This window comes from Crocodylus porosus, unplaced genomic scaffold (assembly GCF_001723895.1).
Source record: "Crocodylus porosus isolate Cpor-Errol unplaced genomic scaffold, CroPor_comp1, whole genome shotgun sequence".
In the NCBI taxonomy this organism is placed as follows: domain Eukaryota; kingdom Metazoa; phylum Chordata; order Crocodylia; family Crocodylidae; genus Crocodylus; species Crocodylus porosus.
In genome coordinates this window covers 3,896,457-3,920,455 of record NW_017728920.1, presented here as the reverse complement: position 1 = coordinate 3,920,455, position 23,999 = coordinate 3,896,457, and the positions used below count along the sequence as shown (strand labels likewise).

The window sequence follows — 23,999 nt, the reverse complement described above, 5'->3', positions numbered from 1 at the left end:
GCAATCAATATTTTTGGATCAATTGTAGAATACAAAAGGGCTCTATTATGAAATTATTGTTTTTCTGGAATGTTATCTATTTTTTTCACAGTACATTTAAAATCATCACGAGTTTACCAAATTCTAGTTCACATGTGACCCGATGAAATTTAATAGGTATAGTAACTTATGTAGGATTTTATGGAATTCATATTTTAAGGACTGATGAATATTTGGATAACCTCTATGAAAAATCACAGTGTGTCTTATTTCAATCCTTTTTGTGAAACAAGAATTCAGGTCACCATGGCTCTGTATGCTTCAGAGCACCACCAATTCAGTGCATTGTTCCCCTTTGGTGCTGGAAGGGTATGTGACACAGTTTGTCATAATAACTGAAAGTCATGAAGATCCCTGTAAAATTAGGCCAGTGGTTCTCAACCTTTTTAAACTCAAGGCATCCCTCTTTAGACTCAAGTCACCCTTCAGAAGATGTCAGCTCTTAGCTTTATTTCTTTTTTTGACTGGAAAAATAATGGAGCAATTCCACTGTTGCACAGAACTCAGAATGACCGCAATAGGTCAGAATGTGAATCCATAACACTATGGATTCTTATCTGAAATATCTGGTTTTATTCTGTGAATCATGCTAGTGTTTCTACACCTAACAGTGGTAACATGATGTAGCATCCTGCATCATCCTGGTTGAGAATCACTGGCTAAGGTCTTAAACAAGTTTCTGTCTGGTTCTGTGTACTCCCTTAAATGTATCTTTGAAACAACATAGTGAATTGCCATTTTCTCTCTCTCACAAATAGCTGCCACCCTGCACTCAGATCCCTCACCCCCCAGAAAAATGTGTGAATATCATTAATGGGGAAACAGTGCTGGGCAGAACACTAACTTAAAAGTACTGATCCACAGGCGTGTTAGAGAGCTGTACTCGGTCCCTGTCTCAATGGCCTGACTGTAAGATTGATACAGTTGATACAGAGATTAAGCTTATTCATTGCATCTACTGCTAGTAGTGGTAATGTGGTTAAGAATCTTACTTTCCCCTCTCTGTGGCCCTATAACTCTGTTTCCTGGGATTTTGACTCTTGCAAACTGCATCAGATATCAGATTTGCATAAAATTCCATTTTCCTTTCCTGGGAGTCTTAGTATATGAACATGGAGAAAGCTAAACTTTTAGGAGTTTTTTGAAGTTCTGTCATAACTGTATCCTCAAAGGCACCCATTGTGTTTTTATGTACCTATAGTACTCGTAATGTGCATGCCTATCTATTTTTGGCTTATGAAGAAAACTTTTCCTTTGGAAAACGGATGCTCAGTATTATCTTCTGATCAAAGAGCCACAATAAAATAAATAGGAGTGGGTTTTGATATTTGACATGGAAAGAAAGACATTTTCCATTTTTAATATAAATCCTTATACATTTTCACTGGATTCATGTCACTGACATGCAAATGAAGGGATGAATAACATGATTCCATGCCTATGTTCTGAGCCATCTAGTCAAACAAAAGCAATGGCAAAGCTTGGGAAGGAATCAGTATAATTGCCTGTCTATTGCTCTTCCTCAAGAGTGTGAAGAGTTACTGAACTGCTCATGGGAAAAGAATGTATTTTTATGGTAAGAAAGGTATTTTACCTTGATAGATGGTGAATCCTTATAAGTGAACTGGAGACTCTGAGCTGGGAATTTAGAATGGGATATTCAAACCTTCACCTTTATGTCTGTAGTATTAATCCAGTGGAATATTTATTGGGACTCTTCCTAAATGTAAGAAAAACTTTCCATCTTAGATTAGTAATCAAAACTCACTCCCAATTATTGAAAGGCATGAGAAAATATGTTGGGAAACTTGGAATATATTTTTCATTTGGACTGTGGGAGGAACATAGAAACTAAGGAAAGGTGATCTCTCAAGGTTTCATTTAGCTATCTAGAATTTAGGGCTTTCAAATCCTTGCCTTACAAGCTAGGATACATTACTGCAATCTTGGTTTTTTTGCAATTTGAAGATGTTGCACATTTTTTTCTGTGTTGAATTTTACTTCAGTCCCAACTCCATAGCCTGTTGGCAGCAAGACAAATATAACTCCCAAACATTATAAAAACTAAAAATAAAAGGAAGGGTAATGGTCACTGACACTACTATTGGCTATACTCCCATATGCTTTGCAAGGTTTGAATTTGGAAATATTAGTAGGACAAGGCAGTATAGGGCTATTACATTGTTGTTGGTATATTCAGTTATTAACATTGTCAAGTTAAACAATGCTTCCTAAAAAGGACATATCTGTGTTAGTGGTTAACCTAAGAAACCTAATGATTCCATTGAAACACATACAAAGTGTACTGTTTTCTCCATTAAACAAACTCCAAGGAGAATAAAATCAATTATGGAGATAAGGAGCATGATTCTTCACTGCCCTACTGTCTGGGGAATATTCTTAGTATATGATTTCCTGGTTTCCTCTGGATGGACTAAAGCCAGCATCTTACAAACCACATCAAAAGAAATCTACTGTGATCTACTCAGCTAGGAAGAGGATGTAGCTGGAGAAAAACTGCATTTAAGCTATTTTGAGCAAGGCACTTTCTAATGCAGCAACAAACTCCTCAATAGTTCAAGAGTATGCTTGGTTAACCACACAATCACAGAAAAACTTTACAAAATGGCCTCATAAGGAGAGTTTAAACATTATGGAAGCAGATGTTCTCCTGGTATACTCCTTAGAAGAACTTAATGTGGATATTAAATGATTTGCTTTATTCTTGGAGGTAATGTCTCTTCCAAAGATAAAAATAATATTTTATGTGTACATCCCCAGAGCACATAGTGGCATTTTATGCATACCAGGGACTGGAAAATCATAGCTGTGCTCAGTGGCTTCCAGGTCCCAGATGCATTCCAGCATCAGGAGGCCAATGTGGAGTGCTGTTGGAATTAAAGCTAGATAACAACCAGCTCTAATGTTAGTATACATTTTTGAGGTTTAACTTTATAGATGGTTGGAGTTCTTTTATTGTGTGGTAAGTACTCTGCAGGTGTATCTGTTCTCAAGGACATAGCACAATTGACCAGTTAATTGGGTGATACCTATAATGTGTAGAGGGGGCCTGATAGACAGGGAAGGGCCATACTTTTGAGTTTCCACTATATAGGATACCTAACTGAGACATTTAAATTTTATCTTAAGCTGTGTCACAAATTCCTTCATAATGATGAAAATCTCCTTATTTCCTGTTATTTCCTGTTCTGGTGCCATACATTACCGTATTATTCAAGTTAAATCGTAGGTTAGTTTTCATTCCACTTGAAGTTCTATTTTATGTATTATCAGCTATGGGTTTTCTACCAGTTTTGCATATTTCCCCTCTCCTTTCCCCAGCAGGATTGTTAAAATATTGTCTATTGAATTATTTTAGCAAATTATGCTTTATGATTTAGTCTATTAAAAAGAAGCAGCTTGCTAAATCCTTATTGTAACTATATGTTTTTCAGTGCCAGGCAAACATTACCTTGAAAGAAGGGCACAGTTAAGGGAATACGTTATAAAAATTCAAGGGGTTTTCTATTAAAATGAATGATTTGTTTAAAATTTTAGAAGAAATGAAGGACTTCCTATCCCAGAATATAGATCTTTAATTCTCTCTCCTGGAATGGCCTTATTAAATAAACCAAAAGTGCTTTATGGCATGGAGGAAAAAGGAATCATGGATTATTCAGCTGCAGCTCTGAGAGAGCCTGTTATAACCACGCATTTTAATTAACTAGATCAGCTGAAGAAATATTGTCTATATACTGTAGTGTAGCTGTCTGCCTTGGAAACTATCTTAATGATAAACAGAAGAATTTTATTTCCAAAGCTCTCAGTACCTAAACCTTTTCAAGCATATATATAAAAATACATTTGGAAGATATTTATTAATAATTAAACTACTGTGAAACTAGCCTCAGGCAAAATTGCTGCCTCTTTCTAATGTAAGAATATGTCATGGCTGTAATATGCATGCAGTACCACAATAAATCATTGACATTAAATTTAATTAATTTAGCTGAAATGCAAGATTGCTACAACAGTCTGACAGTGGTAGCAGTACCAAAATACAGAGTGAATTTAACAAATCAAATGCCCTCTTAATTAATCAGCATGCTGTTCCAGCAAGGCCAGTAACTGAGCAAAACCTCTAATTTTTTTAGAGCAGAACATTATGTTTATTTTTATATAAAATTTGTCTGATTTTGTGTGACAGGTTTCCCCAAAGTTGAGGTTGTCAGAAATACTGCTTGATTTTAGTATTGTCAGGGTTATTGGTTAATCGTAATCAGCTTGGGTCAGAGTTCTCTTAACTGAGTAATCATTTGATGGTGAGTCCTCTCACTTTGGTCCTAGTATCCAGGGAGTGCTCACTAGGGTTGTGCAAAATTTCCATGGATGTTTCATTTCAAAGGTGTTTCGACATGTTTCAAGCTCAAACACCAAAACCAAAATGAAACGCAAGGATTTGAAACAGCTTTGAAATGAAATGAGGGCACTCAAAATGTTCAAAAAATTTCAAAGGGTTTCGAGTTTCAAAGCTGAGCTTGCAGGGAAATACAAACTAAGGAGAGGGAGGGAAAAGAGGAGGGAAGGACTGCTCTGATATTGACATATGTAGTTGGCCGGTGTCTGTAATCCTTCCCTGAGTTCCCTTTCAGTCCCGGTGCTCTGGGGGAGGGCAAGAGAGGAAGCATAAAAGAATTGTTTGAAATGAGCTGTCAGCTGTGCATTTGTCAGCTTACTGCGTTGTGACCTCCAGCATCATCAGGAGCACCAGGAAGGCTCTCACTTCCTACTTACTAGTCTGTTCCTAGCAAGTGGGATCCAATCCTTTCTGAAATACCCTAATACCCTTTCCTAATTCATTACTTTCAATTTCTTCCTCCCCCAACACCCTCTTTTTGTTTTTGTCATTTTCTGTAATTCTTTCTCCACATAAAAGAAATCTGTGTTTTCCCTGACAGTCTGCATTGATTATGCAGGAAAGTAAAACGTATATTACATAACATATATTTATATATTACATAAATACATACATTACATTACAGAAACACACACAGATTTTACAGCACACCAAACATGAAGCATGCTGAAAAGGCAGGTGGCCGCTCTTCTGGCTGGGGCAGAAGAGGGGGCAGAGGGAGCGCTATAAGTTTCCCCCCTCCCAAAACTTAGACAAGCCTCTTTCCAACAACTAGCAGCCATGCTGTTTCTGCTGCTAGTGGCACCAAGGAGATGGGAGCAGTGTCTGCATCCTTTCCAATAACACCTGCCATAATAACAACAACCCCAAGTACCACCACCATGACAACAACAAGCAGCACCAGCATTACAGTCTCCTCCATCCCAATTTCAATTCCCAGCCTGAGCCTTCCAGTGCCAGAAAAAGAGCTGGAGCTAGATCTGGATCTGAGTGCCCTAGCAAGGGAAATTCTGGGGATGGAGCGGGAATCATCTGTGTTTGTGCTCCACACCCTTCAGGTTTCCCTTACAGCCAAGTCTCCTTCCCTGGAAGGCACTTCAGAGGAGGTTGAGGTAGAGGTTGTGGAGGCAAATGGCTCAGCTGAGTTTGCTCTGCTTTTGCTGTGCCTCTCCCTGTTTAGGAGTGGGAAAAGGCAGCATCCACACATGCACCCCAGATACGAGGTAGTGTGGTCTGGGATCATTTTGAGCTGGCAGATGATCCCACATATGCTACCTACCTGCACTGCTGAGCCAAAACCAGCTGCATCAAAGGAGCAAAATGCATGAGCACCATGGAGATGCTGATGCATCTCTGCAGGCACCACCCCCTTGCTCCTCCTTAGCCTGGCACCAGTGGAAGTGTGCTCAAAAAGAAGTCCTCCTCTTGCTTGAAAGCTCCCATCCCCCAAAGAAGAGGCAGGCCACCCTGAAACACTGGGAGAAAGGTGGGCACACAGGGGAGTGCATTCTCAAGGTGAGGAAAGTCACCCAGAGCACTGGGGAGATGTTTGTTGTGGATGGCCCATGGTGGCTATGTGCGACCCAAGGGCGAAGGGAGGCAGAAGGGCAGTGGCACCATGGGGGGGCATGGAAAAGGGGGATCCACTGTCCTGTGCCAGAACACAATCCACCAGCCAGTATCCTCCAGCACCACATGCGGTGCCAATGTGGGCCAAGTGCATGGCTTCCATGGTGGGGTCCAGAGGCACCAGACCTCACCATCAGGCAGGTAGTGCTCAGGCCTTGGTTGCTGCCTATCTTGCTGAAGACATGGAGCCGCTGCTATGTGACCCCCTGGCTTACTGGGCAAGACACAGCCAGTTGTGACAGGATCTGGCCACGGTTGCCTGGGAACACCTGTCCTGTCCATCACCCAGTGTTCTGAGTGAGTGGGTATTCAGCATTGCTGGGGATGCTGTGACACCCCACTGCACCTCTTTGGATCTTTGTTTCATGGACCAGCTCGTGTTCCTCAAGGTGAACCTCCCATGACTAGGGTTTTCCAAGGTCCAGGTAAAGTCAGAGTGAGTGCCACCCTCTTCACTCCATCCACAACTATTTCCTTTTAGTTTCTGAACCATTTAATGCCCCACTCTCAGAGCTGGAGGAATCACCACCAGCAGGGAAAGAACATGTCCCTGCTGAGCTCCCATGCTAGGATGAACTTGGAGGTATGGGATGGGGCTATGGGGAAGGAGAGAGCCCCAGGTCCTTGGCATGACCTAAAACTGAACTGTGCCAGGGTTGGGATGCCTGGTTGGACTGCTGGTCGTACAGCAGTCCCCAATAAATGCCAGGACTGAGGATTTCCCTGGTGAAAGGCAGGTAGGAGGTACCTTATAACCTTCAGCCACCACAGGCATGCACAGTCCTGGCTGGGGAAAGCCCAAACCCCTATGGTCTTTGAGATGCCTGAGACTTGCTGGTTGCAGTAGACTTGTAAGGCTCCAGGTGAGCTCAGCTTATCTGCTTGGTATGCCATCTGTGAGCCATGGATCACAGTGTAGGGGAAGTACAGAGTTGTGGAATCACACACCAGGAAGACAAGGTTCTTTGGGTCAATCCAATATCTTTTAGTAGACCAACTGCATGGTTGGAGAAATACATCTTAGCAAGTTTTGGGGTTGAAAAATGCTTCATTAGGCTGAGGAAGGATCCGCTTGGTGTGTGCTGTTCCTGGATGGAAGGAATAGTAAAGAAGCCAGAGGCTGGCCTGGCATGCAATGCAGGCAAGAAAGCCAGTCAGTGAAAATGAAAATGGAGGCATCGGGGTGAGGGACAGGCTGGGGTGGGGAGGGGGAGGGAAATGTAGCAGGTAGAAGTAGAGAGGTACCTGGGGAGTCAGATGTCTGGCAGGTTGTAGTGTGTCATAACTCCAAGGTCTATATTGAGTCTATGAGTTTCTGTGTCCATGAGGTTGATGAAGTGAAGTTCATGGGCTCGTCTATGAAAAGTGGTTTGTAAATTCCCTTTGAGGATCAGGCCTGAGAGACTGGAGACAGGTAGTTGCGTGTTCTTGTCTTTGATAGATTTTTGGTGCATGCTCATTTTGGTGTGCAGTTGTTGCTTGTTGTCTCCCACATATTTTCCATCAGGGCATCTGGTGCCTTGATGGAGATATGTATTGTGAAGATATCTCCATACTGGAGATATTGTTGCCAGGTTTTGCATGTCTTGTCGAGGCATGGTCTGGATTCATTCAGTGTGTTTTGGGCTGTAGGAAGTTGGCTTCTGGTGATGAGGTTAGTGTTCATTGCTTGTTTGAATTTACAAACCACTTTTCACAGATGAGCCTGTGAACTGCACTTTATCAAGCTCCTACATACAGAAACTCATGGACTCAATATAGACATTGGAATTATGACACTATAACCTGCTGGGCATCTGACTTCCCAGGTACCTCTTCACTTTTACCTGCTACAACCCCCTTTCCCTCTACCCCAGCCTGTCTCTCACCCCCTGATGCTTCCATTGCCATTTTCACTGACTGGCTTTCTTGCCTGCATTGCATGCCTCTGGCTTCCTTACTATTCCTTCCATCTAGGAAGAGGAGACATACCAACTGCAGGTGCTTCCTCAGCCTGATGAAGGGTTTTCCACATGAAAGCTTGCTAATATATATTTCTTCAACTATTCAGTTGGTTTACTAAAAGATATTAGCTTGATCCAAAGAACATTGCCTGTCATGTCCGTAGACCAACATGGCTACAACCTACACCCCCAGCACTTGACCCCGGTCAGCTGACTGGAAGGAGACAGGACCCTAGGCACATCTAAGCCTCAGGGCTGGCAGGGAGAGTTCTCTGGCAGCTGCTGGAGAAGAAGATCCTGCAGGAAAGGAAAGAAAGGAAACTCTGACTGCTTGGCTGCCTGAGATGCTAGTACTACCATGCAGCTTACCTGTTGTTATTTGATGTGGGCCAGACTGAGGCTGTAGGGGAGGAGGAAGCCTCCTTGGGGCATGCTACCGTGTTGTATAGAGGCCCCAGCACCAGTGGGGATGCAGCAACAGGGGTGTAGAGAGCCCATGGACAATAGAAGGTAGAGCGAGACCGAGACCTCATTACAGGGATGATATCAATGTACTATCTGCAAGGCATGGGGTGTGGTAAGGGATGGTTAGAGCCATGCATCCAGCCCATAAGGCTATGGGTGTCCCCTTAAGGCACCTACTTAGAGTGGGTCCCAGCAGCGGGCTCAAGAGACCATTAGTGGGGTCCATTAGGACCAGTAGTAGAAGCTTGAGGGCTGCCTCCCTGTCTATTATCTTTTCCAAAAAGACATGGCAGTGGGTGAGAAGAGAAGGCACCTGCAAGGCAGAGCAGGCATGGTTATAGGGCCCTAGGGGTATCACAGCCATCTCTAGGGACCCTGCTTCATGACAAAGTTCAGTTTCCCAGAACCCCCCGCACCTATCTCCTTGAAAACTGGTGGGCTTCATGGCGTCAGCACAGGCTACCACGCCTGCTGTTTTCATCCTTCTGTTCCTTCACATTCATACGTCACAAATTTTCCTCTGAACAGTTTGAGGTGTGGTTTCCCAGAAACTTCTGCACCTAACTCCTTGAAACTTGACAGGCTTCATATCCTCAGATGGGGCTACCATCCCTGCTGTTTTTATCTGAATCAGGCAAGAAATGAAAAGGTTATGGGCATTTTCATGATTCCCCATTATAGTCTATGGGCGAAGTGCCAAAACGCAGTGAAACAGTTTTGACGAAATGAAACGGAACATTGCTTTGAAACAGCGAAATGAAACAAGGTCCCTTTGAAACGGTGAATGTGCAATTGAAATGAAACATTGCCGTTTTGCACAGCCCTAGAGATAGCTGCTGTGAGCAGTAACTCTGGTATTTGGGGCAGCATCTATGCTTCCTGCACTGCTGGTCAGTTTTGGACAGTATGGGTGTGTCTAGATGTGTGTGGATGTTTGGTTCCCTGGGGACAAGTAGTGGCAGTGCAGGGTGCCTGGAGAAAGCCTGTGGCGCACACACTTTGGCACTCGGCAAGTTGCCCCAGGTACCAAAGACGATGCTGGGGCCAGCACTGTGCTGGCCCCAGCAGCCTTACTTGGGGTTCCGGGGGCTTCCCAGAGCTGCACCCACAGTGACCCTGCTGGGTGGAGCCTGGCTGGCAGCTGCAGTGCAGCTCTGAGTGGCCCAGCTCTGCTTTTTAGCAGCGCCTGCTGTCTGAGAGTGTGCTGCTTTGGGGATTTTTTGACCCGTGGATAGCCAGAGGTCAAAACTCCCCCACGAAAAAGCCCCCAGAATGGAGCAGCATATGCTCAGGCAGTGTGCCCTTGCAGTGTGGAGAACTCTGGACTGTGCAGTATGTGGTGCTGCAAATGTGTTTGTTTAAATGAAAAAAAAAATTGTACACTCGAAGTTAGTGTTCCATTCTGAAGCATTCAATGGACCAGCTGTGTTTTGAATTATCAAACATTATCAAAGTATTTTATATTTCCCCATCAGGCAAAACTTCATTAAAGTCACAACATGAATGGAAATATTGGGTTCAGTTAAATTTCATTTGCCAGAAGTTCTGATAATAATTTAAAAAAAAAATCTAAACAGTTCTATGAATGAGGAGTAAAGGAAGAAGTGAATATTTGGAGTTTCTGTAATTAAACTAAGTACTATATATACATTTATCTCATACAGAGACAGTGGGAACTAGAACTCTGGTTCCTTCATTTACTAAAGCAGATGTTGGCAGACTTTTGCTGGCGCTGTCGCAGGCTAGTGCTTAGGACCTGGCAGCGAGAGAAATGCAGATGCAGCTGAGTAGCAGCCTCTTCAGTGGAGGGGATGGGCAGTATGACGCAGTTCTGTGACAGTGATCCTCTCTGCCAGATCAGACCTTTGTAGGTCAGATCAGAGCATCTCCTTGCAGGCTGGATCTAGCCCATGGGCTATAGGTTGCCAACTCCAGTACAAAGGCCTAGGCCTTTATCAATTGATCTAAAGAAGAGCTCATTTTTCTTGAGCTTTATGGCTTTATGTCCGTTTTCTTTTCTGTGGAGCATGGTCTATCTAGCAACATGGTATATTGAGCCACACTAACCTCCTACTACAAACTATTTCCAAATTGCGGTTGTAGGATCAGTTGATGTTGTGCTTGTGAAGGTACCTATGTTCCTTTTTACAGTGGGGCAAGGACATTATGATTAATGATCAATAAAAAAGTAAACACATCTAACATAATTTAAAATAGTTTATGCTTTTTGTATAAAATGATCAAAATGTTATTTTTTAAATTATATACTTGGAGGTTTCCTTATTCTGTGCTTGAATTTAAGTGCGGTCAAATTTATTTTTCAGTTTGGATTTCTGAATGAATATGTCAGTTCCAAGCAATCTTTTAAGTCTTCTTGTGAATACAAATTCTCACTAGTTAAAGTGTCAAGAAGCTGTTAATACCTTTCCATTAGTCCAGTCAAAAAAATGCCATGGCCAAATTATGGCTGCCTATCTCAACACTCCTGGGCCTACACTTTATGTGTATCCTTTGGCAAGTACTAAATGACTGGCATTGCTGCTCAGTCCTGGTGGCACACAGGTCATTTCTAACCCTACTGTACAGTAGCAATGAGCTACTACACAGTAGCTCATTGTACTGTGCAGAAGCATCAGCATCACAGTCTGTGCCTGATGATGCTACATTGCTGTAGGTCGTCTTGTGTAAACATGCCTATTGAGATTGAAATGTAATGTCTTCTTGGTTACCATTCAGCTCTCTGTGCATCTGAGGAACAGTTAGATGAGGGATGACAATCTTACCTTCCAAATTAAGTGTTTAGTTGTTTCTGGGAGTCTCTTTGCAAGCAAGACTACACATTTCTGTAAGCAAGGGTCTGCACAAGCAAAGGAATTTCTTTTCTGGATTAGTTTTTAAAGGCTTCAGACAGGGATCCAAATTTACTTGGTTTGGATTCTTTTGTTTCTATGCAATAAAACATCAGAATAGAGGGAGATAAAAAAAAAAAGGAGAGCAGAACTTGAAAAGGAAACTGGTGGTAAAGTTATCTTCCTACTGAAAAAATATTCCTGATCGGGAACACTAATTAAGTCTCTTTAATGACGAATGGTGGAATCCTCTCATTATAACAAAGCCTTCCCACATAGGTACAACCACATCTTCACAGGCCCATCAGGTTATCTGAGAAATGTAAATGTCAGGTTACAGGGGTAGGTGGATGAGAATAGGATGAAATTCAACACAGATAAGTGCAAGGTACTGCATCTAGGAAGAAGGAACTAGCAACACACCTACAGGCTGGGGAAATCCCTTCTTGTCAACATGGTAGCAGAAAGGGATCTTGGAGTCATTGTTGACTCCAGGATGAACATGAGCGCCAATGCGAGGAAGCGGTCAGTAAGGCTAACTGCACCTTGTCGTGCATCTATAGATGCATCACAAGCATGTCCAGGCAGGTGATCCTTCCCCTATATGTGGTATTGGTCAGGCCACAGTTGGAGTACTGCATCCAGTTCTGGGTGCTGCAATTCAGAAGCGATGTGGCTAGCATTGAGAGGGTCCAGAGGAGGGCCACTTGTATGGTCAAGGGGCAGCACAGCAGGCCCTATGAAGAGAGGCTGAAGGGCCTGAGCCTATTCAGCTCCGCAAGAGAAGGCTGAGAGGGGATCTGGTGGCCATTTACAAACTCACCGGGGGGAACAGCAGAAATTGAGGGAAACTCTATTCCCCCGGGAACCACCTGGGGTTACTAGAAATAGTGGCCACAAATTGTTAGAGAGAAAGTTCAGACTGGACATCAGGAGACATTACTTTATAGTTAGGGCTGCCAGGCTCTGGAATGGGCTCCCAAGTGAGGTGGTGCTCTCTCCTACTTTGGGGGTCTTGAAAAGGGGAGGCTGGACAGATATTTGGCTGGGGTGATATGATCCTGGCACCTGTTCCTGCCTGGGAAGGGGGGTCGGACACAATGATCTGTTTAGGTCCTTTCTGACCCTAAGTACTACGATACTATGATCTTCCTCTACCATGAGATGAGGAAGAAGGAATAAATAGCTTATTTAGCCATTGTTTTAAATCAAGGAAACACACTTGGACCTGGTGAATAGAAATGTCCTCAGTTGCCTACTGTGACATTTTGCCAACCTAACTTTTTTGTTCTGTTTAAGCCTACGTCACTTATACAGTTTAAAAGAATTAATATTAAATGAAGAACATCATGTTCCCCTGAGGCAGAATACTTCTACCTGTTGGTCATCGACTTACAGTTACTTCATTGGGAGGCTAGTTTGGATTCCCTCCAGAACTCCTCTCTGTTGACTACCTGAGAAAGAAGCTGAATGAGTTTCTGACATTAGCCCTTGTGACTGGCTCAGGATTGAACAGCAATGCTTAAATAACATTGCTTGAAGGTAAATTACGGTAAGCTCCATGCAGTGCATATTTCAAAGTGTTAATCAATACTATCTTTCCTGGTAGCTAGCCACTGGAAAAAATGTTGTACTGGATGTTTTGAGAGTTCTACATCTTAAGGAAGGAAGATCTTCTTTGGAAATTTTTAATATAGTTTGGGAAGCATGTATTCTGGCGTTCTCTTTGTCTTTTGATATTAGGACATCAGAACAAATTTGGTGTATGGATGAAGTGGAAATAATGAACCTCTGTAATGAATTTCTTACTACAGAGTTTGTATCTAGGAGCATTTTCTTTTTACCATCTCATTAATGAATTTGAGCCACTAAGAGCTTAAGAGTGCTGAATAAGGATTTACTTATTTAATTGAAATCCTCTGTCTTAACTGGAAAAATGTACTTTACATATTGGATGGGTGAAATTAATGTTATGATGCTTTAAAAGAAATTGGTTTTAAATTTAGAAATTGTCATGTCAGTTTATACATAAAACCAAAGAATAGAACTCACTAGTTATGTAGACTTGAGGAAACAAATTAAGTATTTTAAAGTAGCTTATATACAGACATTTTAATGGAAGACACTTTTAAAATTTCCAAAATACCATGTTTTTTCAAATGTGAATGTGAAATTTCTGCTGATATGCTTTAAGATACTTTTACACTGCTACAAAAAACATGCTCCTAGTATACTTAGTGACCTGATCATGCCATTATAGCCATAGAAAAATAGGCTTCTACTTTTACAATGGAGAGATATTTATGACTATTCAAATTATTGTGTTCTTATTAAAATGTTCATGCACACAAGCATAACTGAATCTTCCCTTCAGATGAGTTAATGGGCAAGCATCATATGAGTCACAGTTATTATTGTTTCTAAAGAATCACTAGCTTCTTGTCAGCTATGCAATCGCTTTTTACTTAAAATGACTTCAGGTATCTGTTCTCCAGAAATATTATTTATACAAGTAACCAAACACCAAAGAGGAATGTTGAGTGTTTGTATTTGTAGTTTAGATCTCCTTAAGCTGCAAAATAAATATTTGGATGTAAATTAAAACCTTCAGTCTAGAAAGAGCTTGGCTGCTAGAAAATATCAAATGCATACTGCTTCACAAAGCCACCTGCTGCCCCTATAGCTTCTATTTTTATACTTGACATTCACTTACTGAAAACATGGAATGAATTATAAAGATTTATGTAACAATTTAAGGCAGGACTGTTTAAAATGGATATGATTTTATCCTATGTTCCTGGTACCTATGAGATGATGATGATGACAATCATTTTAACAATAATAATAATACAGTTCTATGTAACCATTGTGTTTAGAAAAATGGAAATTAACTATTCAAAATGATAAATGTGCAAAGAATAGTTGTTTTATAATGAAGAACAGATCATCAGAGTGGTAATGAAAATATGCACTATGTAGATCCAAAATTAAAACTGTGCTAGCTAATTTTTGCCCAGCTCCATAATAAGGTTGACACTGTACCTCAAAAATAACTGCTCTGAGATTTTGCACTTAATATTTCATCAAATTCAAACGAAGAAATAATGAAAATTAAGAAAAACTAGTTATGTAATCATAACTGTATAGAGACAGAGAATTAAAGATGTGTTCCCCAGTCTTTACTCAGACAAAATTCCTATCAAATGGTTTTCATCATTGTGTGCTGTAGACCTCTGTGGTGTTGTTAAAGCTGAAAGACAGTAAGTATATTGCAGTGTGAATCACAGCTGAGGCATGATGTGAATCTAATTTGTGAGTTGTGATTTACTATTATACGGTATGTATCTGTATCCACTATAGTACAATGTGATTCAGAATACACTGGCTGGCAGAAGGCAATGCAAAACAGAACTTAGTGAGCTGTGTCGAGGCTATGACTCATATTACTGCATGGCTGCAAGACTAATAGCGTGATGTGGAAGAGTATTATATTATGAGTAACATTCTGTGATGTCAATAGAACTCTAATGTGCTGAACTTATTATTCTTAAATATTTTGAGACAGGTATGGTATGAGCTATAGTTGTGATTAGCGATGGACAAGCAAACTTGGTTAAAATAAGTACTCACAAGCCTTTACCCAATGTTTAAGCCAAACCTTACTGAAGCCTTTCTCTGAGGCTCATATAAGTTTAGTTAACTTTAACTATACAGGAAGAAATAGCAGGAGCTCCTTTTAGTAAGAAGATGGAAAGCAATCTTTCATTATATGCCTCATTTTCTTTACATCCAAATAACTTCCTTCTGCAAAGAAATGGATTTTCCTGAAATTTTATGTGGTACTTCTCATTCCAGAGTAGAGTTTCTTTCAGGTGAAACTCAGAAAAGCTAGCATATATACATGATGATGGAATGATGATGAGTTATATCACCTATGGATCTGGCTCATAGTGCTTTGAACATTTGCTTTAAGTTCAGTCTTTGAAATGTCATAACATTGTGGGCCATAATACCTCTAAAATACTTTATCATAGAAATGTTGAGGGAGAACTTAAGGAAGAGTTAGTTGTATTAGGCAAGTAGAAGACTAGCAGGGCATATCGGAGTTTTTAAATGTGCTTTGTGGGGGCCACTCTAATTAAAGTGCCTGGAGCATCTAATGTATCAGCGTCCTCATGCTTTCACATGGTGCTGGGGGTGCCCTATCTAAACTTTGTCAAAAGAGTTTTTTAAAGTGCCCCTGCTGCCATGCTGAAGTTCAGTGTTGCTGATTCATGAGATGTGGAGGACGGCTGGAGCATGGTACTTACCATTCTCCAGCAGACTTGATTGAATTGATTCTGCTCTGATGCGCTGTAATTACAGCACATTGGAACAACCTTTGGGCTTGTGTACAGACACCCAAAGGAAAAAGGGTATACAGGAATCAGTTGGACACCTAATGGAGATCAGGCAAGAAAAAGTGGGTTGGAGGAATGATGCAAAGAACGAAGTAGAGGAAAAGAGAAAGGTAGAGGTTCTTATTCCTTTAAACATACACTATTTTAAATTTTTTGCATATAAAAAGCTAAGCACTTAATGGAGATAAGATACACGCTGCTACTTAATACACCATTGATGCATAACTTCTTCCCAGTACCTCTGACACTTGCCAAAGTCAGCAGTAAAGCAGACTCGCTTAGATTGCCCTTCCAAATAAAGTCTATCGGTTCCTACTTTGTGTAGATCTTAGGTACAAATCCAGTTGAGAGCTTTTGGGTAGAAAGGTTGTGGCATAAACACCAACTGGATATTTAAATTCTGTTTACAACTTTGAAAATCTGCACCTACGATTATGAAAGCAAACAAAAACCTCGGAAACAAGCAAAGAACCCATCATTAAATGGATGAAGATAAAGATTGTGTTTCCATAGGACCCCAGCCATCAGCTTCAAAACAATTTCATGCATTTTAAAAATGGAAAATGATGGGAAATGGCCAAGACTGCCTCCAGTGGCCATTTCACCCAATCCCTTTTAGACTGCTTGCCTGAGTGTAGTTTTGCTCTTAACATATTTGAAAATAAAGAAGAATAAAAATAAGTGATTTTGGGTAACTATAAGATTTGGTTTATGGATCAAAGGACAGGTTTCTGATAATGCAGTATTCTGAATTTTAGAATTCATCTAACTAAAGTTTTCTTTGAAGTTAGCTATGCTCTCCAGAAAAAAAAAAACTTTTAACCTTCACTTTTTATTAATCAAAACCCCCACCTTCTTTGCAATCTCCCTTTTCAGTCTTTGAACTGCTCATTTGTACCTTTGTATTGCAGCCAAGCCAACATAAGCAGGAATGTGGAGAAGCTCATTGAAAAAAGTCCAACTATTTAGCCTCCAAAAAGGGGTGGAAATTTATTTGAAAACCCACATTGTAACCCCATGGGGCTTTATGTTGCCACAAACTGTTCTATAAATATTTAGAGAACCAATACCCAAATATTACTACCAGCAATATTCTTGTCACTGAGAACACTTTTAGTATCTATACACTCTATGTGATAGCCTGAAATATAGACATTAATTACTGAATTGTGTCTAGAAGACAGTACAGCTAGCAGTAAGATTACATCATTGGTGATTCATCTAGATAGTATTATCACTCATTCTGTGATAGGTAACCAAAACCATTCTTTGATAGGTATCCAGAAAAATGGGTGCACATGCTTTTCATACACAACAATAAACTCGGGTGCATATTGCACTGGAGTTTATTGCTCCATGTTTGAATGTACTCCTGGGTACCACTGTTGCCCACAGTACATTAAGCTGGGTTGGATCAGCCCCAGCTGAAAGAAGGTAGAGGTGGTCAGCTAGCCAGTGCATGGCCCCTTGTACCCTAGCCAGCCCTATCAGCATTTCCATGTACCTGACAGTGGAGTAAAACTCTGTCATAGGATAGTACTTGTATTTACAAGTACTAACCTACTGCAGAGTTAATTAGCTTACTCTGTCCTAATAGCACTGCACATGTAGATGCTGAGAGGTTTACTGTGGAGCTAATTAGGCAACTCCAAAGTAAATGTCTTGTGTAGATGTGCCAAGTGAGGCACAAAGCATTTAGATTGTTGAGTTGAGTTGACCTGTAAGCATCCCTACAAAACACTTTTTCTAAATTAAGGTAAGTCAGATATCAAATTGCCTATATACTTATATATGCCCAGATAACTAAAGAGGAATTCTTCAGAAATAAATATTTAAATAAATATTTTAAAAAATATTTGAAGAAATGCCCGAAACCCATTTCTCTATACAGGTTCTTTACCCCAATATTTTTCTTGCTGTAAGATTCATTCATTCCAATTCTTGAGCACACCATGTCCAATTCTGTTATGTGGAAACACCTGCAGTAGCTTCCAATAAAAATTCAAGTTTTAGCAGGAGTTACCACACCATGATTTGGAACATAATGCAAGTTATAACATTACAGGGAATGCTGCTGCATTTCACATGACAACTGTTAATAAACAGTACACACTCATTCATCAGTACACACTCAACATTATTTTAATCAAGTTGTGATTAGTTTCTGAAATGTGAAATTTTCTACCTTGAACTGTTTGTTAAAATACTGGCCCATAATTAGTTGCCATCCTGTGAACTACTGACATCCCTGGGCCACACTCCCTTCATTCCTTCACTTGCCTACATTTTTCTTGGTACTCTGCTGTTCTGATGTCACCTTGTGATTACAACAACCTCAGAATGTCATGTTGATGAAAATTAAAATCTGTAGCCATATAATTTTTTCTCTGATAGCCTCAAAACTAGCATGGGCCAATGGGAGAAATTCATCACTGGAAATCAGTGACCTAATGAAGATGTTCAAACACATACCTATATACATAGAAATCTATAAAAATTATTGTGTTCCAAGTCAGAGCAGAATGAGTGCCTCAGCATATTGTTAAAGATATTGTAGTCCAAAGGTGCTGTCTGTGTGACCAAATGCAAAATCAAAGGCAGCAAAACCCTCTGGTCATTGAAGAGTTCATAGCATTTTTCACGATGATGTAAATAGTAATACTAATGATCTAACTCAATCCAAATTCAAGTAGTTCTGTTGTCTTTAAATATGCCTTTTCATATGAATACACTGGGTGAAATCCTGGCCTTGAAGTCCATGGCAAAGCTTTTACTATTTCAGTAGGGCCAGGATATAACCAGTTTTTAATTTCCTGCTGTTAACTTGTGCTTCAAGAAGCTATGACACTGCCTGCATGTTTCTGAGGTTGTGGTAGTTTAGTGCTGAATAGAGTTAATACGCTAATATTAGGATATGCTAAATTAATTAATGTTTGGAAAGGTATTTGATGTATATAGATTCATATGAAACATAGTAATGGAATTAATAAGTCTTCCATTCCTTGGATTAGTCATTTCTGTAAATTTGATTCAGGTTTATTTTAATGCCTGGACCTCATGCTCCACATCATTGTTATATGTTGTGTACCTTTTGCATTTTCCAGGTGATCTTTTTTTCCTAACTCAGCTGAAAGCTGGTAGGGATTCCCTTCAGTTTGCCATTTATCATTTTTTTAAAATGTTGAAGATGTTGTGGTGCTTTGAATCTGGCATAAGGGTCTCTTGATACTAGTTAAAGGTGCTTTCTAAATACATAATAATACTTTTAACTAAACTCTTGTCCTTGGTTTGTATTGATGAAGTATATGAGTCTTTATTTTCTAACTCATTACTGTCCTAGGCATGTAATAACAATAAGTCCTCACACCTTTTCATATATCTTGCTAGCTGTTATATACTCTTACTTTCCTTCTTTCAATTAATTAAGTGAGATTGAGCTTTTATAGAAACATATGAAAGAAATGAAAGTATAGTTCAAGAAAATATTTGACTATACAAATGGATAGAAAGTATATGCTACTCTCAAATTGTGTAGTAAAAGATAAACTAAGTAAAAGTGCATCTAACTGTAAACTGAAACAGAGTAAAAACTGTGATTAATCTACCAGCCACTGGATGTCATTGTTGTTCCACAGAAATTCAGCTAAGGGAATATTTATCTAGAGTTGGGTGGCTGACTTACAAAGAACTGTTAGAAACTATTTAAACAGTGAACTATTTAAAACTTTCTAATTGCTTTTTTAGGAGTGCTATACATTAATTTCTCTTTAAATTACATTTGTATACTAGGATTTCCTAGGACACGCCATAAAAAATTTTACCAAACCCTAAAGTGTAACCCTTCTACATGCAGATGGCAAGTAATGAAAACATACCAGAAAATAAAAAAGTTTACATTCAGTATTAGTAGCAAGCTACTGGTTCTCATTGTTATTTGCTATGCTATTTCAGGATGTAAGCTCTCAACACAACATATTAGAATCACTAATTTACTTCAATTTGCTTGACATATAGAATATTTTTGACAGATAATGCACACTTAATAGTCATTATTTTGTTAGTCTAAGAGATCATTTGGATGTTCAAGGATTTAATGAATGGTATATTAATCCCATAATTGAGAGACAAGGTAGTCCAGTGGTTATGGGAATGTCTTTGGAGTCAGGAGGCATGGTTTCATTCCTGAGATCTATCACTCAACTAATAACTCAACTATCTTGAGCAAATTTGTCCTTTCTGTTGCTGTTTACCCTCTCACCTGCCTTCTGTCTACTCTATATAGATTGTAAGCTTTCTGAGGCAGGGAATTTCTCTTGCCGTGTGGTTAACAGTGTCTAATAAAGAGGTCCTGACCTCATTTAAGGCTTTTGAAATAATTTTAGAAATAATTCCACTGGCTTTGTAGCTATTTCCAGGTCATGTCTATGTCGCCATAGCAACCAGCTATGTCACCGTAGCTTGTCACTACAGTGACGTGGAGTTGGTGAGCATTAACCATTATGCCGCTGCTACTACGTAGTAGCAATGAGCTGGTGGGTCAAAAATGACCCGTGCGCCACTCGGACTGCGCAGTACCAACTGCTAAAGCAAATACTAAATGATTGCACAGTACCAACTGCACAGTCAGGAGCATGTGTAGACATGTCCACAGTGAAGCACCAAGGAAAGCAAAATCAGAAGATAAGCACAGGATATATCATATTTTATCTGGAGCAATGGATCCAAGGTCCCAAGTTGTGATAATACAGTCATTAATGCAGTTGAAGAAAAGAAATGTGAGGGGGCAATAACAGTTTGAAACCAAGCTGCTGTTCCCTTAGTCCTAAGATGTCTTGGGATACTTTAGGTCCCTCACATAAAATTGGAGCAGCTAGGATTTTCCAGGTCATGAAGACCATTCAGACCACACAGCCCTTTTTCAAAGTAGGTTCTGCATTTTTTTTCCTATAAGTCCACTATAGTTGCATTTCACCTGGTGTGTCTGCTATTTAATATAAATATTCAGAAGCAGGATTTAAAGTAGTTTTGTTCCAGAGTGGCACTAAAAGCCCATAAAATGAGGAAAATATGGGCCAGAATATGGACTATAAAAATTTGAGACAAAAAAAAGAGAACAGTTCTGGCCATAATCTTGAAGCCTTTAATGTTTATGTATTTCAGGAACAGGAAAGCCTCTATCTCCCCTCCCTCAGGAACTTAATGTTATTCAGTGGAATTCACTCTGAAAGGTAGAAAATTTCCTGCAAGATTGTTGGATTTTTTTACTCTTGGACTACTGTGTACATGCACAAAGCAAAACTTGCAATCAAGTGTGTTATGGTAAAATTGAGTTACAACTGGCTTAGTCTATGTGGCCTTTATGTGGCCTTTATGTAGGTTAAAACTTGGGGTTTTTAACATGCTCCTCCATGGCTTGAGGCTGGATGAAACCATTTTATAATCCATTGCCACCAGAACTGGATTTAATAATCACTATTCAACTCAGCTCTTTTTGCTGTGCAGAGGAATATTACTGGCAATGGACATTTATACTCTGCAGGCTAGCAGATTCTTTATCAGATAATTAGATTGATAATTATACATTCATTTATTTATATTTGCCACTGAAAACATGGGTAAATATATAGACTGTTAGGCATCTTTAATATAATAATTGCATTAATTGTCCTTTTGGTCTGGTCTGTAATATGTTGAATTATCATTATTGTCTTAAACATTGCTGATGTAGCTAGTGATAATGGTTTCACTGCTTGATGCTTCGAAAGGCTCCATATCTGTCCCCAGTTTTGTTTCTATTACAAATTCTTTTATAGACGCACCTAAAGTTAATCTCAAGTAACTTCTGATTCTGCATGTTTTTCCCTCTATGCTGGCAATCATTAGTATTTTTAAAGGGGCAGGAATAAGACATAAAAACATGGAAATAAATATATGACAACTCATTTGACAACATTCTTCACCAAGGACATAAAGTTGCTTGGAACATGGATTGAATATTTTCATATAGAAACAATCCTAAATTAATAACATGAAATATATATTCTAAATATACCTTGTACCCCAGTATCAAGAAGAGCTGTAAATGTACCTTTATGCTTTTATTTTTTGGTAATATAATTTTTTTTTCTGTTTGGATGCATGTAGTGTTAGTCACCACTGCGGGTACTGGAGAAGCCAAAGAGCATAGTCAAGATGACTAATGCTGTATTTATGGCAAAAATTAATCCTTCAGTACAGCTATAAACAAGATTGACTGGTAAAAGTTAGTCCATTATCTAGCCTAGAATTGTTCATTTTTACTGATTCTTTTTCTATAGCTTTCAAAACTACAACTTGATTTCATATATTTATTGGTGCAATCCAAAGTGCACCAGCCACTTATATTATTATTAACCTTGGAATCTAAGACTGTTTGTACTCCAAAACCTAGAATACCAGTACTATATGTTTTTGTATACTAGGCACCATCCAATCTCAATTATTTTCTTTCTGCAGTCCTTCAAAAATAAAATACAGTTTCATTTTACAAAAATATGATTAAGTGCATGAGTGTTGCTTAAATAATACCCTATGACCTCATTTTCATTGTGTCTAGTGTAGTTCAAGGTAGTTTGCTTTGGTTATTTTTCCCAATAAGCAAATGGTCCAACAGAATGCCCTCTTGAAGATTTTGCTTTTTCTAATCTACTGCAGTGAAACTGCTTTGTCGAAACACTCACTCCCAGGTGGTCAAAGACATGCAGTCTGCTAATCGAAATCAAGTTACAAAACAGAGTTAGTTAAATTACTGACCAGCTGAACCTGTAGAAGGTTATGCTGCATTTTTCCACAGATGAAAAATAACTGTGATGCTTAAAAGACCATATAAAAATGTGAGGACTGTAAATAATTTTAAAACACAGCAGATCATATTTTGTTCAGTAATCAATAAAATTTTGTCAGTGATGTTGAGGGACATAAAGCAATTGATGTCCAGGTTCATCAGGATTTTGTCCAGAAACATAATGATGAATTACTTTACATTAAAAATGAATATCTATAAATTCTTGTAATATCATCAGGGTTATGATAAGAGAAATAAATCATTTGTCACCGATTTTAGGCTCTTTCTGATACATTCTTATTTAGAATGGAGAATGACCGGTATTTACTGAAAGCTCTTTCCAGTTGTGTGTTTCTAAAATGTACCATGATTGGCTTTTTAAGTATTTGAAGCTTCATTTAGTTACTAGGTGGGTGATGTGGAAAGCAAAGCACATCATGGAATACTAACAGGTACATCATGAAATACTAACAAGCACAGCTCAGCAGATAAAAAGAAATAGAAGAAAATAATATATTTAATTGTTTCATCAACTACATTAATGTCTTTGACAGTCTTGAAAAGAGAATTTTTAATGAGCGCTCAAATGTGTGCAGGAAGTGGTCTTGCCTTTGCTACTGCACATTTGAGTTCCTCTAATTGCATCAATAAGGAATTTCTACTCCTTGTTTAATGAATGCCTTTTGACTACTTTCTGAAAGGCAACTGGATGTAAGAAGGGATAAACACTGGCACCTTTTATATGAAGAGACATGAACAGGTTTCAATTAGCCACTATCAGCTCTAAAAACAGGATAGTAATCCCCATTCTGCATTTTTCTGGGCCTTTTCTTTCTTATTTTTAAAATTAAGCTTTGGTTTCTCTTCTCTTAGCTTCCTGTGTAACACACACTCATCTGAAACATTGCTTTAACTTACTACTTGCTTTCTATCATGTCTTGCAGTGAATAAAAATCAGGCATTATTTCAGGGCTGTTTCTGCATCATCCCTAAGCTCAAGCAAGTCATAGAATTCATATAAAGCTACGGTACCTGGGCCATTTAATGTGTCTTTGATTCAGAAAGTGAATTTCAGAAGATGGATTTGGGGTTCTTTTGCAATGCTGACATTTTTCTGCCTAAACAGAAACACACTCACTACAGATGTAGTGGATTAGTTATGAAAGAAGTTTTCTGTTTAAAAACAAGTGAGACTTTAATGAAATCAATAGAGGGTCTGTACAATAGGTATTGTATTAAACCAGAGCTTAGGCACTGGCTTCACATTGATTGCAGTATTTAAATTTCAATTAGCTGATTATGTATGGGAGTAAAATGACCAGTATTATGAATGTACAAAAAAGTGACATGGAAGTGCTGTGCCAGAAAAGTGAGAAAAACGTTCCCTTTATAGTCAATAGAGTTCAATAAAGCACCACTATTTCCCAGCTTTTA

The 23,999-nt window shown here is 39.3% G+C and overlaps 2 protein-coding genes across 3 annotated transcripts in view; one reads left to right on the top strand and one right to left on the bottom strand.

Annotated features, from left to right (window-relative positions):
• Positions 1-23,999, top strand: part of LOC109312444 (catenin alpha-3-like) — a 715,731-nt gene that overhangs the window by 501,464 nt on the left and 190,268 nt on the right. The window lies entirely within an intron of this gene.
• LRRTM3 (leucine rich repeat transmembrane neuronal 3) overlaps positions 1-23,999 on the bottom strand; it is a 197,403-nt gene that overhangs the window by 171,026 nt on the left and 2,378 nt on the right. The gene's annotated exons all lie outside the window — the stretch shown is intronic.